Below are 18,910 nucleotides of genomic sequence, written 5' to 3'. Positions count from 1 at the left end.
GTTGGTGATAACAGAAAAATAATATCTAAATAGAAATATATGCTAGATATAGAATAATACTTATCGCTAAGTGATTAATACATACCCAGGATGTAGAAGTCGAAAACAGTTCACCTGCTACAAGACAACCTCCTACAAATGCCAGAGAAACAAATGTGAGAAAAAATTTGTAATCTGGATCCACGTTGACGAATATCGCAGCATATAAAAGGATGCGCCCTAGATGCATATAAAAACCATACACTACAGGTGTTAGCATTTCTAATTCTTCGTTCGTATTTTTTTGAAATTCCCGTATCTCTATATATTTTCTAAAATATTCTTCTTACTTTTTATTCAAATCTGTATTTGATCATTTCCTATCCGCTGCTTCTTTAGAAAGATTCTTTAGTCTGTTAATTATAATAAAAAGCAGACAGCAAACAATATAGCAAATTGATAAAATATGTGCTTCAACATAAATATATACAAATCTAATGCTGACAAAACAAACGAAAGCTTCGGTGTTTGATCCGTTTTGTTCTTTTTACTTCTGAGTATACAACAATTTACGAGAGAATTGAAATACATAAAAATACGCAGAATGAAACAATAAATAAAGCAATTTGCAGAATTTGCCACTTACCAATGACTCTACATTCTTCTACGTAGCTAGTTTTATAAAAATGCAGAGATGCAGAGAAGGGCAGTGTTTACTACTGCACCGTGTAATGCGTAATATTTTAAGTAACGAACAGTTTGTAAGCAAATAAAAGTCAGTAATTAATATCCAATAGATATAAACAATAACTAGTAACCACAACACCGCTTCGATGCAGTCACAATATATTTTGAACAGTGTGGAAAATTTTGATTTTTTATTCTTTACCCTTTGTCTGATACAATGGCATGGAACTACGAAATCGATTCTTAATAATTTTGCCGAGATCAAAATAGGATTTAAGATGACTCTAACACATCTCAATTGTTGCTCGGGATAATTCATCTTTGAACTATACGACGTCGATCTTAATTGGGATTTTGTTTCTGTTCGAAGCTCTGACGTTTTCTTCTGGGCAACTACATAAGAGAACGAAATATGTAAATTTAACACCATTAATAATAATGATTATCTTTAGCTGTAGGTCACGACAGAAGAGGAAGTAACAGTTATAAATGCAAATAATGCGAGATATAAATATGTAAAATATATACACACAAAGTTGTAAAACTAACATATATAACTGCATTAAATTTCGTAATAGCGTATGTAATTCAAAAATGTTATATAAAGTGACATGTAAATAATGTCTCTGAATAAAAGAGATTTTATTGTTCAGATTGAATGTAACTGTTGATCATAAAGTTCCAATCTATGGAATATACGGCTATTTTTGCAATAAATAAACAGACTATCGCGATATTGCATTTTTATTGCTAACGTGCGTGACTTCCGGGTAATGTCATAATCTGTAGTAATGAATATCGATAAAACTTTTGAATGTAATCTATTATTGTTCATAATTAATTTTATTAAATGTATATCTATATATATAAAATTGCTTGTCCTGACTGACTGACTGACTGACTCACTGATTTAGTCAGTCAGTCAGTGGTTTACTGATTCAGTCAGTCAGTCAGTCCAGTGATTTACCCAGAGCAAACCGCTGGACCTAAAGAGCAGAAATTTGGTACACAGTTAGGGTTCGTCATGAAAACGCACACTTAGAAGGGATTGTTAGAAATTCGCCCGCGGGGTGTGAGGAAGAGCATTAAGGCTTAACCGGAAAACGGCTTCTACTGTACTATTTTAAATGCGATTTTTTGTTTTTAACTACGTTTAGTCGTCATTGAGTACTTTGTATTAAATTGATAACATTTCAGACATTGTTATAAATATTTTTATCTATTTCAATTTTAAAAATGTTTGAACCATTTTAAATTCGAATTCGTTATTGCATATTGGTTCGATTATAGAACGATCGTAAATGCTTCAGAAAATTGATCAAATTGAAAATGGTTGGTTTGATTCTCGGCAATTTTCTTCAACGCTAGGTGTTATATAGACCTAACANCGAAGATAGGAAGTCGAAAGACCAGTTAATCTACCGACTCTACTTATAGTAAACAATTTTAACGCCTGGAATTTCCTGATTCGCAAAACGATTTAAAAGAGAAAAACGAATTAATGATAATTTAGTGTAAAAATAGATGAATATTAGTAAAAATAAAAATAGATTTAATGTCGTATAAATATGTAAACGGTTGTACTAACATGGCTATTTCTCTGGAATTTGATTATTCTTTTTCTTCTCTTTAATTTGTATAATGTTTCAGTCAGTCCTTCGAAGCATTGCTTTATGTTTCATATATTTAAAAGGCTCTGTAACTGATTACGATTAATTGTGTGTTGGATTGGTTGTGAAAACACGAGAAAGAAGTTATTGTACGGCGCCTGTGAGATAAAGCCAGTTACTTCTTTTTCTTTCGGCTTTTTAATATAACTTTTATGTATTTCATCTTATATGTTTTGAAACACCAACTGAAAACGGACTATTTTAAAGTCCGAAATGTATTTCGGGTCTATTTTATATAATTTATACGTATTAGTTTTAATTATTCTCAAATCTCTTTTTGAAAACGTAAATATATATATTAATTAAGAAGAAAAACCGAATAATTTCCCGTGGCAAACATTACATCACACCTATAATTGTCTGCGAGTGAGAGAAGGTTTTTGTCTTGAATCCCGCCTTTTCTCTGTAACTATCGTAAGTCTCCTTTCTAAAATAATACCGAGGTTGAGGCCGAAGTTTTAAACGCGAAAACCTGTACGTCGGACGTTCGGAGCCGCTTTCCTGAAAGCCTAGAAGTTTGACAATGGTATTTGGAATGTCGAGCATGATTCCACTGACTATCCAAATACCATTGTCAAACTTATAGGCTTACAGGAAAGCGGCTCCGAACGTCCGACGTACACGTTTTCGCGTTTAAAACTTCGGCCTCAACCTCGCTAATGTTATTCAGACAATACTTATGGTTGCTTATGTTATGTGATTAATGGATTTATTAGTATATCTTCGAATCTGGTGTAACCATATTCTGAGCAAGCAGCTATAACAAAAATTTCCGCCTACAGTAGAAAAGAATGTAAAAATAGTAATGTATTCGCACCGATTTGGCCCAATCCAATCACCCGACCACGATTGTTTTAAACGCCACAATATGGCGCCAGTAGTTCACTCGATATCCGCTAGGGGCTAAATTTTAAACTCGGGTGCCTTCCGTTCTTCCCTGACTCAATCATGTCCTTAGGTTTTTTAGTGCCTTGAAGTGTATTATTTATTCTCTTATAAGAAATAATTTGTAATAATAATGAGTTAAAAAACGTGTTTTTATAAATAAACGTTCTCGTGACTGACACTAATTTGATAACAGGTGGCATTATCGATGCGCTGACAGATTCGTGTTTAGCCACACGTAGAATCACGTGTTAGTTGTTTTCATATTCTCTGCTCTATCCTTAGAGGAAAAAATGTTGATTCTTTTAATTCGGGTTATTTTTACAATTTTTATTTTAATAACTTCTCAACCGGGATCGAGTAAGATAAATTTTTATTATAAAAAGAGTTTTGTAAACATTTTAATATATTTTAATGTGTTTATATTCGTTTATAGGTTTATTTTCGTGGCATCCCACTTGCATGATTCTTGCTGTAAGTTCATTTATTTTTATTATTATTTTTTTAAATAACTGAATGTAAGATGTAATATTTAAATAAATTTTAATATTCAAATTTTATTAATAGATAATTAGGATAATTATAATAATACACTTGGTGAAAGGCTTTAGCATTTATTATTGTAAAATCCTATTGCCTTTGCTGTACTTTGAAGTAAACATATATATGATTTGAGTGATTTGTGCTATATTCAGCTATTTACTATCTGCAACATCTGTATTTGTTTAATATATTTTACTTATATAACTACTGTAAGTAGCTTATGTAAACTAAGATAATTTTCAAAGTATACAAAAGAAACTTTAAGAAAAATCGCACCGTGTCTTTGAAGTAATTTTTATAATTTTTTTATGTATTTAAATACATAAAAATTTTTCATAACATAAAAAAGAATTTAATTTAATTCAGCCGTGTTTAATAAACAAAATAATTATCTGATTATAATCGAAAAATTTAGGCCTACTGAAAATTGCAAGAGATGAAAAATCTTATTATTTTAATGAACATGTTCGTTGTCCGCAGAAAAATATTTATGTAAGTATAAAATCTTTTCTTATTATATATAAAACAATACTAATATTAATTTTTAATTCAAAATAAATAATTACAGAATGCAATAACGATTTCGAAGCATTCCAATTTAAAACATTATGGAATTATTTATCGTCAATTAGGATTCAAAACATTACATTCACCAATTGTAGCAGTAATTGATATATGTTGAATCTGATTGATGTTATACGGGAGAATTAATCCCCTGCGGAGTGGCGAAAGCCGCCACCCGCATCCGCAATAATTGTCTATAATGTATACTGTATATTGAACTTGCCCTGGGGCTGTCCGGATATCCGACGGCAGCCCCGGAACATTCTGTGGTGGAAATAAGATCGGTTCGGGTCACTAGAAAGGTCTGTCCTAGACGGTCAACCCGACACCATCCCTCGACTTTGACCGGGAGATGCTGATGGAACTGTGAAACCTGCGCTCGTATTTTAGCCCGTTATTTCCTTTCTCTTGACATTTTAGAATGTTAACGATCGAACGCGATGTTTTCTGTTTATCAAACCTCTTTTTCCCGATTCAGTTTAACTTCGATCAATTCTATACGAACGTTAGTGTCAAAGTTCGAACTCTCCGGCTCGACACTGATGTATTGTTTAACACGTGTCTGAGTCGCACTAGGGACTCGCTTGTTTACTTTCTTGTCGCGTTATTTTCATTACGATTTCTTCAGTTCAATCTTTTGACATTTTTATAAAATTAATAACGAATTCAGACTTGGTCTGGAACCTCACAATAAAAAAAAATCTTTTACATCCAGAAGACCGACAACAGATTGATTTTACTACAGAAAAAATTCGTGGATTACAATTTACCAGTAATTTACATAATTATTTAATTAATATTAAGGAAAGGAATTCAAGTTATTAAGAGAAACATTTTGTATAATAACAACGGTTTATTTATAGGAAAAAGCTACTTCCTCTTATTATTTAAAAGTAAATATAATAAAATGTTCATAAATTAAATTTTCGTACTTTTCATATTAGCAAGATATTAATTAAATATTTTAAAAATATATCAAGAAGTCATAATTTTTAATTTAAAAAAAGAAAAAGTTTGCATCAATCTTCAGACGATTTTCATCGATCATTCACAAAAGGAATTGTCTCCACCGTATGTCGAACGGTATTATACGCGGGATTTGAATGGTATAATTTATTATTGGAGTTTAGACTTTAGAGAGAGGGAAAAAAGATAAGAGAAAAGAGATAAAAAAAAAAAAATAAAGAGAGAACGCGCCCAATAAATTCATAAATTTCAAAATCTCCGTGGTTCCCAAAGTGGGCGCTACCACCCCCTGTGGGCAGTAAGTAAATCTAGGAGGCGAGAGTTGCATAATAAAACCTTTCCCTTTCCTTTGTTAAAACAGGTACGAAGAAACATTGTGTTTAATGGTGTCCAGATGTGTAGAACAATGTACGGAAGTGTGAGGTTCATAGAAAGTTTTTCTAAGAATATTTTCAAGCCTTTCTCACAAGGAAAAATGAGTTAGGGGCGTTGGGTTTATGGAACCAAGGGGGGTGTTGGCTCGAAAATGTTTGGGAATCACTGCAATATCTACTGTCAGTAATCAGAGTAAACAAACGTCTTGAACAAGAACACCCACATGTGGTCAAGCGGAAGGAAATTGTGAGGCTCTAGACAGGTCCGAACCCTCACTAAAATTTGCGGAAAAAATTGTTTTAAAGAAAATAATATAGTAGTTAGAAATAGATTTTATTTTATGAAAACGCGACGCTAACTTTTAAACAATAGAAGAATGTAAGTCCGTCGACCATTTCCGGTTGGAGATCGAATTAAACTTCGATTTTGACCTCTCCCGCGCCCCCGAAAGGTTTCGAATTGTCATCAGGTGACGACGGGAGACCAATCGGAAAGGGGAATCTGAGAGAAAACAGATAAAACCCCGGAAATTCGAGGACGCGACGGCTTCTTCTCCCGAAAGTTCCAAGTGACGGATCTGTTGTTGTGTGTGTGTCTCGCACCCATCTTCGTCTCCATCTCCCGACCTCGGATCGACATCTTTCCATCAACGGAAGTCGACCGCATCGTCCCGGAGTCATCGAGACGTGATGGAATGGTTCATTCGCGAACAAGGGACACTCCTTCAAAATGGGACTATCTTGGAAAGGAGAGGAAGACCCAGAGGCCGCAGCCGCCGCAGAACTTCCAAGATCGCGGAAATCTTGTAAGCTTCTTTCGTGTTTAATAAACGGTTGTGTTGTTTGTAAACGACACATCAATCTCTGACTCAACTGCTTCCACATGTCGTTGATTGTTACCGCTCGGCAATCCAAACGGCAAGGGAGACGATGACGATTTATATCACATATTATTGTTCGTCGAGTTTAAATTTCTCCCCCCTCGGCCCCCACAAAATTGCCTTTGTTGGGGATACATCACTTTCTGGCATCAGTTAGATGAGACAAATAAATAAATAAATAAAACAATTGAATTACATCATCAATCATCAATCCTATTCACCTGTCCGATTTTCATTCGTTGGGATCATTAAAAAATCATTTAAATATTTAAAAGTTGACAACATGAAGTGTGGCGTGTAATTGTTTTGTCTGGTCACAACCAAAACCTTTTATACAGTTAGAATAATAAACTTGTGGAATGTTGACAGTGTGTAATTGCAGATAATGAAAATTACATTGTTGACAGAATAAATATAATTTAATAATATTTTAAAATTTGTCTTTGCTTTTCCCCCCTAAAAACGCAAAATTTTCATAATTCAATACTTTTATTTGCACCCACCTGTGGCAGAGCGGTTTTAACCACTGAGCACTGGATTTCTGCGTGAGGTTTTCTGGATTTTCTTCACGTGTTTAATACCTAAATAGGGGCCAGTTTCCCATAACTCACAGATTAATCTGTGTTATAACTTTTCCATTGAAAATTTTTCCGGGAAGCATTTCCCTTGGGAGAACTTTCAAATTTTTCCTACATTTAGCATTTTTATTAATTTTTTCATTAAAAATAGGCGTTAAGTTCAATTCTAACATGTGTCAGACATGTGTCAGGTGTGTGGATGGGAGATAATGGAGATTATCTCCATTATCTCCAAATCAGAGAGTCACTCGCTGATTTGGAGACATTAAAGTGTAATTGTGTTGTTATTGTTAGAAAGAAAGTGTGTACTGTGTTCTTTTAGACCGTGTAAACGGGAACATTTTACACCATCACAACATCATTTTTATACAACAACTAGCAGACCCCGCTACGCGTTGTTGTGGCTCAAAATGTATCTATTATAAATTTATAACACTTCCCCCGTGGAGGGGAATTTTTCGAAAAATTTCTTCTTAGTGTACATTCTCTTGACGTACCCTATTAAAACGCAATCAAAAACGCAAAAACCCACATGTAAAATAGTATAAATAGAAGCAGAGTTCTTTACGGTAAGCCTTAATCCCGTCCATCTCCCGGGGGGGGGGTTTCGACATGTATATTATATAAAAACACGTGCGTATTCGAATGCAGCGTTGTGTCAAAATTTCAAAGGAATCGGTAGGAACAAACGAACATTACATTTTTATTTATATAAATAGATAGAAGATGATCCGCTTTAGTTCATTTTCACAGAAAAGCGTAATGCCTCACAGAAAAGCAAACGTAGGGCGTCGTACTCGTAGCGCCATCTGTTGGACATAAAAGCCTTAACCCTAGATAATATAATTTAATTTATATGAACGTTTAACGGAATAACATACAGCCTATGTCCACCCTGAAGTTCCGTTCTAAATATTGGTGAAAGAATTTTTGAAATCGGATGAGTAGTTTCGGAGATTACACGCTGCAAACAAACTTACATACAAACATTACCTCTTTATAATATTAGTATAGATAGGGGATGCGGGTTCCCTGGACTCCTCCCTGGTTAAGCCAGTGCACACGGGCTTATGCCTATCAATTCATATAGGCTACTTTTCCATAGAAAGCTATGGTTTACCATGAACTATTTTAAATTCTAAGTTAAACTAAATTTGCAAATGTTTAAACGTACTTATAACTTTTTAAAAATTTTATCTCATAATAAATGGGCATTCTAATGAAAATAAACAAAATTCACAAATACTTTCTATTAATCGTATACGGTACATTTGATTAAGTTCATATTATAGTGTGAGAACCGAGGGGGTTAGTTGTCCCCACTTACCGGCGGCTCTGTCAGAGGATGGCTTTATAGGAGGGCAAAATAAAATGAGTGGGGAGGTTAATGGGTAAGTTGACAGGTTCCCAAATGAATACACAGGTTGAACAAGAATAACACATTTAATAAACAGCTATAAAATTGTACATATCAAAAGCTAAGGTGAATATCTACAAAAATTTTATTCTACGTCGCCACAATGATTTGTCTTTCATATGAAACATCTAATCTCTATTCTCTAAGTTAAGAGACGAGAGAGAGACTTCGCAGAGAGACAGTATACAAATAGATATCCAAAAAAAATCTCTAAGTTCCCGATCCGTAATATGGGTCGTTGGTAAAAACGTTCCTGGATCGTCACGGCAGTTATGGCGAGTTAGCGACGGATAGGGTGACGGTATGGGTTAGTAGATGTGTCAGTCGATGTCCGCCCTGGAGGTGTCCGCCTTGTGGACTACGTCCAAGCCCTCTTTATACTATTTTTGAGGGGGTGAGAACTATGACATCATTAATGATTTATACGCACACCTGTTCGTGTGTTGATGTCTAGAAACTAGCTTGTACGGACAACCGACACAGAGAGGTTTGTTTAATTTATTGATATCAGTGTCTAGAAGATATGATTTTATAATATAAATTTCTATAGGTTTGACGGCTCTCATCCATAAATTAACATTCATCTGACAATAATTTCTTTAACCTGGTCAACTATCTAGATGTCTATATCAAACGTCGCGTTTGACTACGAACGAGGCGATTTATTGCTGTAACCACGTGTCACGTGCAACCAAAGAGGGGTAAAAAAAACATCTCTTAATTCCCGTCTTGTTGATATTAACGTCTATAGAATTACCTTTAAACAAATGGAGGAGATTTCTTTTATTGATATACTAACGATTTTTTTTGAGGAGATCGTCTCGGTCATCGACCGCAGAAGTCCCCCTTTTTCCCTTTTTACCCAATCACGAAGTTTATTATAAAAGTGATACAGTTCTAAAACAAAAGGGTTTTGGACCGTCACATGACTCTCCTCTTTCTTAAAAACCACACTGTTCCTTTTCAAAGTGTAGTGTGTGTTTTTCCTTTTTTCTTTCCCTTTTGGACTGGATTTCGGTCAACTGCCGGGTTAATTGTTATTATTGAGATCATTCATTTGACGGAATTGCTTGATTCCGTTGAAGTTAGCAATGCGAGAAATTAGAGAGGTTGAGGCGCACGTTTTAAACGTGTAAACGTGTACGTGTGACGTTCGGCGCCGCTTTCCCGTAAGCCTAAAAGTTTGACGATGGTGTTTGGAATGTCGAGCGTGATTCCACCGACTATCCAAACACCATTGTCAAACTTTTAGGCTTACGGGAAAGCGGCGCCGAACGTCACACGTACACGTTTACACGTTTAAAACGTGCGCCTCAACCTCTCTATTGTATGGGAATAATTCAGCAATAAAACTTATCTGTCTATTTCTTTTGTTGTAAGATGTAAAGAACTGGTAAAACCGAACATTCAGAGTGTAGACCCCATTTGTGAATTATGGTCGTACAATGTTATTTAATTTACTCTCTCTCTCTCTCTTTCTTGAAAATCTCGCGTTTGCGCTCGCGTCGCGTCACAAAGAAAAAAAGGTGGTCGACTTACGCGTACAACATTGAGAAGTCGACATCTTTAAAAATATAGTTCATGATAATATTTCAAAGTGAGCTATAATAGTTCAAAGGTTACAACCGGTAGAAAAAAATTTTCTTACTGCGTCAGCTGGGTTGAGGTGGAGTAACCGGTGATTTGTTGTCACTGCGTAAGTTCAAAGTCCGTTAGCTGGATTGCAGGTCGGATCGTCTCTAGTTGTCTTCGTAATGGCACTAAAAACTGTCCAATTTCTTCGGATAATGTCGATGTAGACCCTTCCATTTTAATTTTTTCGTCACGGGCTTTATTTCGAGTTGAATACGGGCTGGCTCGAACTGAGGTAAGTAGGTGAAGGTCACGAGATAGTAGATTGTATGAGATTAGTCACATTGACGCTTCTAACTATAGTGTTAATTTTCACAATTTAAAATTAGTGCTGTTCAACTAATTGTTAAGTTAATTTGTACTTTTCAAAATAAGCACAACTCATACTAAAAGTTTAAAGTAATACAGTTCACACTAGACAAGTAAATAACTTCATTATGTCTCTTACTTTTTCTTTTCCGATATCTCCAGGGAACGAGGTATACAAATTAATTAAAAGGCTATACTCTCTCTCTCTCCTTTTATTATCTAATATAAACTTAAAATCCTATATTCCGACAAATATATATTCTAAAGATAATTCTACCTTAATTTTACCTCTATATCCGAAATGACCGTTCTACATATAGGCTAAGGTTTATAGTCAGTAGTCAGTATACCGCTTCTTAGCTCTTATACCTCTTTACTAAACTAATTAATTCCGACTTTGCTAAATCTCGATTGGAATTTTATATGATCGATGAATTTTAACATTTCTGACAAAAGATCAGATTGGGGTTCAGTATTGCATTTCATCTCACGATAGTTATATTCTCGGAGTGTCTGCGCATACCCTAGAAAAGGATAACTAATTTCCTTTTTCTCTATGATCCTGTCTGTCTTAGGAAATAATTCTTTATGCGCCTCTATCGGCATACCGGTTTTGGGAGGACGTCGTCCTTTTTTTCCCTTCTTTTTCCACACGGAATTCGTTCGAATTATTTGAATGTTTCCTTTTTCGGGGAGAGTTTCTTTCTGACTTTCGGACCCTTCTTTCAAGTCTAACCGATCAGGCCTACTGGAAAACGCATGCCGTGGGACCATTTGCGGCCTAAGTCGTATTAAATTAATTTTTTCTGTTTGTCTTCTTTTCCTTCTCCGTTTTTATCCACTGCGGAGATGCGGTGCTATTGCCGTGCAAAAATTAACTATTTTTCTGTTAGGTAGTCTAATATGATTCGCTCATTTGCGGCATCTATACTAATTCCTCGGGACTCAAGAATATCTCTTCCCAAAATTCCCTGACATGGATAGGTAATCTCGGATCTAACTATTTTACATGTATGGGCAAATTTGTACCCTCTTAATTTGAAATTAGGTATAACTACTCCTATTGTTTTGATTTTCCCCTCGCTTATGCTATTAATTCTACTCTTGACACCAAATTTCACATGTGCCTTCTCTCTTAATTTATTGGCTAACTCCTGTGATATGATTGTGATATCTAGGCCGGCATCGACCTGAAACTTCGCTGGAATATTATTAACATATCCCAGAACAATGGGTTTTCCTTGGGTTCGTATGAGTCCCATCTTCTCTAAAAATTTAGACTGGAGACTTTCCTCATTTCCCCTTAAGTCTGCTTTTCGCTTTATCGGCGGGCATCTATCTGCTTGATAATCCGTGTCTCTACTTGTTCGCCGTCGTTTTAGTGGTAGATCGATATATCTATCCGATTTATTATTCGGACTATTATATTCTCTACTTAGCTCGTATATTCGGGCCTTAATCTCTCTTATCTCTTTTGTCAACCTCTCCCATGGTTCCGGTGGTGATTCCGTTACGGTTCTTATGATTCCGCGAGGTTGGTTAGTAATGGTTTCAATTGATTCCTCATTAATTGCTACCTTTAATGCCTCATTGAAAGTATCTGGTTCTCTGGACATGACTCTCTGTTTAATCTTTATATCCAGACCGTTCAAAAATTGTACCTTTAAGCGTTCGTCTAACTCCCGTTCCTGTATTGTTTTAATTATAGCTATTTCTGCCTCATTCGCTCCAACATGCTCAATCTCTATTTCTGTCGCAAGGGATTGTAACTGCACAGCAAACGTTTGGACGTCTTCCCCACGTTGCTGGACACATCCGTAAAATTTTTGCAATTTAAACGGATAGGGCTCTCTCTCGAAGCGTTCAACCAGCATCTTTTTGAAAGTATCAAAACCCTCTACATTTTTTATGCGCCTGTCTTTCCGGACAAACTTTCGCGCAATTCCTGCGAGCTTAAGCTTAGCGACTGCCAGTGTCTGCGCTTTTGACCAAGCTGCAAGTTTAGCAACATCACTTAAGGAATCAAAGAATTCATTTATTTTCTCCTCGAAATTTCCTGAGAAGGAGGATAGGAGGGGAACAAAACTGACTATACCACCTAAGGTGTCTCGAGGATTTTCCGCTTCTATTTTATTTAAAGTTACTTATAATTAACTTATGTTCTGACCATTAAATACGTTGATATATGACAAAACCTGTCTAAGGCGGCCAACCTGGGTTTCGCGGACAACCTGTTTTGGAAAGACACTTGTCGTAAGCCTGGAAGTTGGCTTCACTCCACCACTTTGTGAGAACCGAGGGGGTTAGTTGTCCCCACTTACCGGCGGCTCTGTCAGAGGATGGCTTTATAGGAGGGCAAAATAAAATGAGTGGGGAGGTTAATGGGTAAGTTGACAGGTTCCCAAATGAATACACAGGTTGAACAAGAATAACACATTTAATAAACAACTATAAAATTGTACACATCAAAGGCTAAGGTGAAGATCTACAAAAATTCTATTCTACGTCGCCACAATGATTCATCTTTCATATGAAACATCTAATCTCTATTCTCTAAGTTAAGAGACGAGAGAGAGATCTCTAGAAGAGAGACTTCTCAGAGAGAGATTTCGCAGAGAGACAGTATACAAATAGATATAAAAAAAAAAAAATACCTCTAAGTTCCCAATCCGTAATATGGGTCGTTGGTAAAAACGTTCCTGGATCGTCACGGCAGTTATGGCGAGTTAGCGACGGTTAATTTATTGATATCAGTGTCTAGAACAGTGGTTCTTAACCTTTTAGTGATGAGGGACTATTTATCAAAATTTTTGTCTTGCCATGGACCACGAGCTGTTTGGCAGTAATATAGGTCTCTATGTAATACGTCTCTGTAATTTAACAAATGGTAGACGGACTAACAGTAAATTTTCAGTTAGGAACTACAATTTTATTCTCAAAAATGATTTTTTTTAGAATAAAATTGTAGTTCATATTTCCTGACCATACACAGTCCGCCGCTATCGGCTCTAACCTTGACATACCGCGCATTGTCATCACCGCGTCGTCATTTATTTAATAATTTTGGGATAACTTCACGGACCACTTCGGGTGCTTTCAGGGACCACCAGTGGTCCACGGACCACAGGTTAAGAACCACAGGTCTAGAAGATATGATTTTATAATATAAATTTCTATAGGTTTGACGGCTCTCATCCATAAATTAACATTCATCTGACAATAATTTCTTTAACCTGGTCAATTATCTAGATGTCTATATCAAACGTCGCGTTTGACTACGAACGAGGCGATTTATTGCTGTAACCACGTGTCACGTGCAACCAAAGAGGGGGGTAAAAAAACATCTCTTATTCCCGTCTTGTTGATATTAACGTCTATAGAATTACCTTTAAACAAATGGAGGAGATTTCTTTTATTGATATATACTAACGATTTTTTTCGAGGAGACGTCTCTGTGATCGACCGCAGAAGTCCCCCTTTTTCCCTTTTTACCTAATCACGAAGTTTATTAGAAAAGTGATACTGTTCTAAAACAAAAGGGTTTTGGACCGTCACAATAGTGTGGTTCATCCTATAATAATAAGTAAATTTAAGTTCTGTAGAATTGTTAGATTCTAGCCTACTAACAACGTAATGATACGTTGGAAGCCAGTGAAGTAAATACCTATGTGCAGTCACCAGATGATTATTGGCTTGTTTATTTGAACTGATATTTTGTGGGATCGTCACCGACCTTTGATCTCGGAATGATTAAAATGTCGCGATATGGCAGTGTGTGATGTTTGGAGAGGTTTAAAGCGCCAACACTGGTAGTTGGTCGCATGTTTTCATACAAACAACGGGCTGGCACGTAGAGTTTCTCGGGTTTTCTTCACTTGCCTAACATATTTTCATAGAAAGGCTTTCCGGGAGGAATACAGTATATATGGTTAAATTTGCGTCATTCCATATTAATGACCACATACATAATTATGAGGTTATAAACATTAATTATACTTAATTTATATAACAACTTATTTTAATTCCATGTAAAACATAAATTTTATAAAAATCTTCAGAAGTTCAATTTCTTATCCAGTTGCTTCTATTATAATTAATTTTAATGAAAAATAAATAAATCAATGTTTAAAAAATTTAAAGTTTAATCTACCAAATACAAATAAAAACTTTAATAATTGGAGAATTACAGCAATAATGTATTTATACTGTACTCACACAGCACTTCCGGAATGTTGTATGATGACTCATAGCGTGACTAATAAATACCTTCAAAAATACCTTCTACTCGAATAAGAATTTCTATTTTTCCTTATAAATATCTTTACAAATTTAATACGTAGCGAATTTAAATCGTACATTCCATTCACAATAATTTTTTTAATTTATTAATTAACAGAAAGAAAAACGAAGCTTTTAAATCGTTAATGCTTAATAGAGATCTTTTCTTTAATTAAACTGTGTCTATAAGTTGAATATATATATATATATTTTAATATTTAAAGATGAATATGGTAAATCTCTTTAACACTAGAAAAAATATTCATATTATTCATTCTATTCATATTTAAAAAACATTGATCAAAAAGAGAAATACAATTTTATTTATACTGTGAAAATGTTCACAACACAAAAATATCGGGACAGAGGAAATAAATAAAACAAAAACAAAAAAAATTATACATTTAAAAACAAGTTGGACCTTTCTTTGCCCTGATTACAGTTTCTAAACGACTAGGAATTGATTCAACTACTTTTTACTTTTCCGACTATAACGTTATTTAACAAAGGGAAAATATGGTGATCGGTCAAAAAATGACCCCTCCTCAAGATTTTTACATTTTTGGACTCGAGGGACCTCGAAACGTCGAGAAATGAAAAAATCGAAGGCTTTTTCTGTATGTATGTTAGTGTGTGGGGAGACACGATTTTGTTCATTCACTTTAAAAAAGCATAATAATTCCTGTGCTTTTTGTCGAAAATGTCAGAAATTTTGCAGGGAGGTTTGTGTATTAGGGGATTAGTGCTATTAAATTTTGGTTATTAAAGGTCGGGAGATGGGGGTCATGTGTCATATCTCAGTAGGATCGGACTTAGTAGCATTTACAATTGTTTTGTAAAACTCGTATCTATCCTGAAAAGAAAACTTTTGCCATTTTATATTAATTCATTACTGTATATAAAAATTTATTTTTAATAAAATACAGTATAACAGATGGCGCTACACTCAATTTTAAATGCTTCCGGGAAATTACGCAACTCGTTGCTGGATTTTTTTACTATTTAAATTATTAGTAATAGTTTTGTTTATTAAATTCCAAACTCTGATGATGTTTTGAAGATCAGTTTCGTTTGTTATTGATTTTTTCCGATAATTCATTCAATGTGATTTCGCAAATGCTCAATCGGGTTAAGGTCGGGCGATTGTGGAGGACAGGAAGCACTTTTATACACAGTAGCGTAGCGTAGTGGGGGCGGCCATCCCCGGGCGGCACTTTTTAGGGGGCGGAAAAATTTCACAATAAATAATAATATCTTGTAAAAATTTGAACCATTTTATTTCATATTTTCGTCCACCTACGACTCGGACCGATTGAAATGAGCACGGAATAGTGTTACCATCCATCCGGATAGTCCGGGAATCGACTCTCCATCCGGGGATATCGTGCGTAACCTGTTGACCTTTTTTTTTATTCTGCTTGTACGATTTATTCGTATATCCACTTCCAATATCCAATAGGGCTAAGTCATCTACATTACTTGCGTTAATCCTACCCAAGTCTCCCTAGTCGCTAACTGTAACTGATTTAGAACCGGCATGCACTGCACATTATTTTTCGCATTGCAAAATGACATACGCATGCGTCAGGAACTTCTATTCCAACAAACCTCACCTGCCGTCCGGGTCAGCGATTTTAATAAGGTGGCAACACTAGCACGGAATTTTTCATTACTTATTCTGTGACGAAACTGAATTTTAGTCTTTTAAATTGAGATACCTAAATAAGGGGGCGAAATTTTCCTCCGCCCCGGGCGGCTGACACCCAGGCTACGCCACTGTTTATACAGTGCACATCAAGAAACTCCTTGACAGATTTCAAGTGTTCCTTTGATCTTTGTCTGCTGGAAAACACCCTCGCCCTAACTTGAATTTTCTTACTTATTTCTGAACACTTCCGTTTAAAATCTGTTTATACACACGTTTATTCATTATTCCATCAACGAATTTCAGTTCCATCACCATTTGCAGACATACAATTCCAAATCAACACTTAATCGCCTCCATATGTAGGATTCAGGTTTTTCATTTTTAATGATTATCCAGATTTTCTCCATACTTTTAGATAAACAACTGAACCAAAAACATTAAATTTGGATTCGTTCTGACCGTAAAAATGAGTTCTAAAATGCTATTTGTTTGGTATAAAAGTATTTTACAAACTTTAACCTATTCTGCTGATGAACGATTTTTTCTTAGCAATACAACCTTTACAGCCACTTTTTCTTAAAATTCTTCTCACATTTTCCAATGTTTGCACTCCGAATTTTACAGAAGTCTCATTAGCAAGCTTTGGAGCATTTATTCGTGGATTTTTCTATACTTTACTGACAATGACATATGCATCTATTTGGATATACTAAATCTTTAGTTGCCATAAAAGTCATTCCATGCCAACTGAGCAAACCTACACGCTCGACCCTCTTCGATTTTGTTCAGACTCCACAGTAATATTGTTATACATAAATTTGGAAGTTGTTTCGACACTGGTGTCTAAATTTTTCTTTTGATACTCCATGGCGTCACTCGTTTTCCTTTTCATGCTGTTTTCTTACAGTCAGTGTGTTAAAATTTAAAATTTCATTCTATTTCGAAAGTTAGAAACAGGAGAAATTCGGAACTGTCCCGAATAGACTGGGACTTAGGTCACCCTGAAGTGTGTTCGTTAATTAATAGAATTCAATTAACTAGCAAAAGGTTGGAATAATGTAGTGCCAATTTCTTAAAAAAATAATACGTGGTACATGTTAAAGAAAATAATTTGCAAATAAATGAAACTTATTCTCGAGGCTTGAACATTCATAAGAAAGTTGCTAATGAAATTTTTATAGCTGTCTGGAATGATTTTCAAATTTGCAAATAAAAATAGGCTAAACCGCAATTACGTTCAGGCAATTCTGTTTATAAGGCATTAAATTGGCGTTAAAAAATGGCCGAATGCAGAAAAGTGACCTTTTTTTTCCATTTCCTATATTTTAAAACAGTAACGCTGTAGTTGATGTTTCGAAGTTGCTTAAGTAAATATTGTAATTAAAATTTCAACTAAATTGTAATCCTACCTTCACCAATGGCAGGAATCTCTTGATATGTCATTTTGTGGGTGGAGATGGATTACGGTCCAATTTAAAATGTTTTTAAGTAATTAAAATGACTAGTAACAGAAAGTATTGTGCCCTCTGTTACTAGTCAGTCTCTGTTACACTCTTCATAACTAAATTAAAACAATATATTAGTTTTATGTTTGCTTTAGAGATGCCGGCCCTTTAAATTAATGGTCTTGAGATTTTGCAGGTGTTCGAGAACCACCTGCCAATAAATAGTATTTATTGGTAGTTGTCAGTTGACTATCCGAGAAAAAAACAATTTTGTATAAATGAAAATTTTTTTCAAAAATATATTAAATATAAATAAATGATAAATATTTATAGTAGTAACAACATCGATATTTTGATCAGTATATATTATTTTATGGATTATTATATACTTTATGTTGTTATAAATATATATTGAGGCGCAATCAGGAGAAGAGGCGAGTGTTCCCCTAAAGAGAATTTCAAAAAATACCGAAAAATTACAAATTCTCATAAATGAAAAATAGAACATGCTTCTTTATTTCTTTTATAATTCTTACACAACATTATTAAAAATGTCGTTATTTTTAAAATTTGGCTTAAAAATTTGGCGCTCCATTGTGGGCCTAACCGAATTCACGATGGATTTTATTATTTTTTATTATTATTATTTTTTAATGGTTTTCTTTGTGCTCACGGAACGGGAAAGACAAATAAATTGGAAATTATTTATTTGATGTTTCATTAAATTCCTTGACTATTTTCTGTTTGAAATATAAGATTTCTCCCTCTCCTGTAAATATTAGTGATGTGCCGGATATCCGTATCCGTATCCGTTACTTTTTAGCGGATCTTTTATCTTAATGAATTTCATTACTTATATGAAATTTTAAAGATAGGTAGCAATAGCACATTCGTCATTTACTATCATAAAATATTTCCATATTACACTACTAAACTTTTTTGTCGACATTGTTTTTATTTTAATTTAACTCAACACTCTCCAAAAACACAAACGTAATCTATGCTATCTCGTGTCTCACTAGCCACAAACTAGTGTTTCCCAACGTGGGGTCCA

At 34.8% G+C, this 18,910-nt stretch overlaps 1 long non-coding RNA gene across 1 annotated transcript; it reads left to right on the top strand.

Annotated features, from left to right (window-relative positions):
- The first annotated feature begins 3,283 nt into the window (after positions 1-3,283).
- Positions 3,284-5,996, top strand: LOC111614326. The gene is made up of 4 exons (XR_002754909.1): positions 3,284-3,581; positions 3,658-3,695; positions 4,180-4,256; positions 4,333-5,996. It is a non-coding gene; the product is annotated as an uncharacterized LOC111614326 (long non-coding RNA).
- The last annotated feature ends 12,914 nt before the right edge of the window (positions 5,997-18,910 follow it).

Source organism: Centruroides sculpturatus, unplaced genomic scaffold (genome assembly GCF_000671375.1).
Source record: "Centruroides sculpturatus isolate CEXI.00-Female unplaced genomic scaffold, Cexi_2.0 scaffold2047, whole genome shotgun sequence".
Lineage (NCBI taxonomy): Eukaryota > Metazoa > Arthropoda > Arachnida > Scorpiones > Buthidae > Centruroides > Centruroides sculpturatus.
The sequence above is the reverse complement of the archived record's forward strand: the minus strand, read 5'-3'. Positions and strand labels throughout refer to the sequence as shown.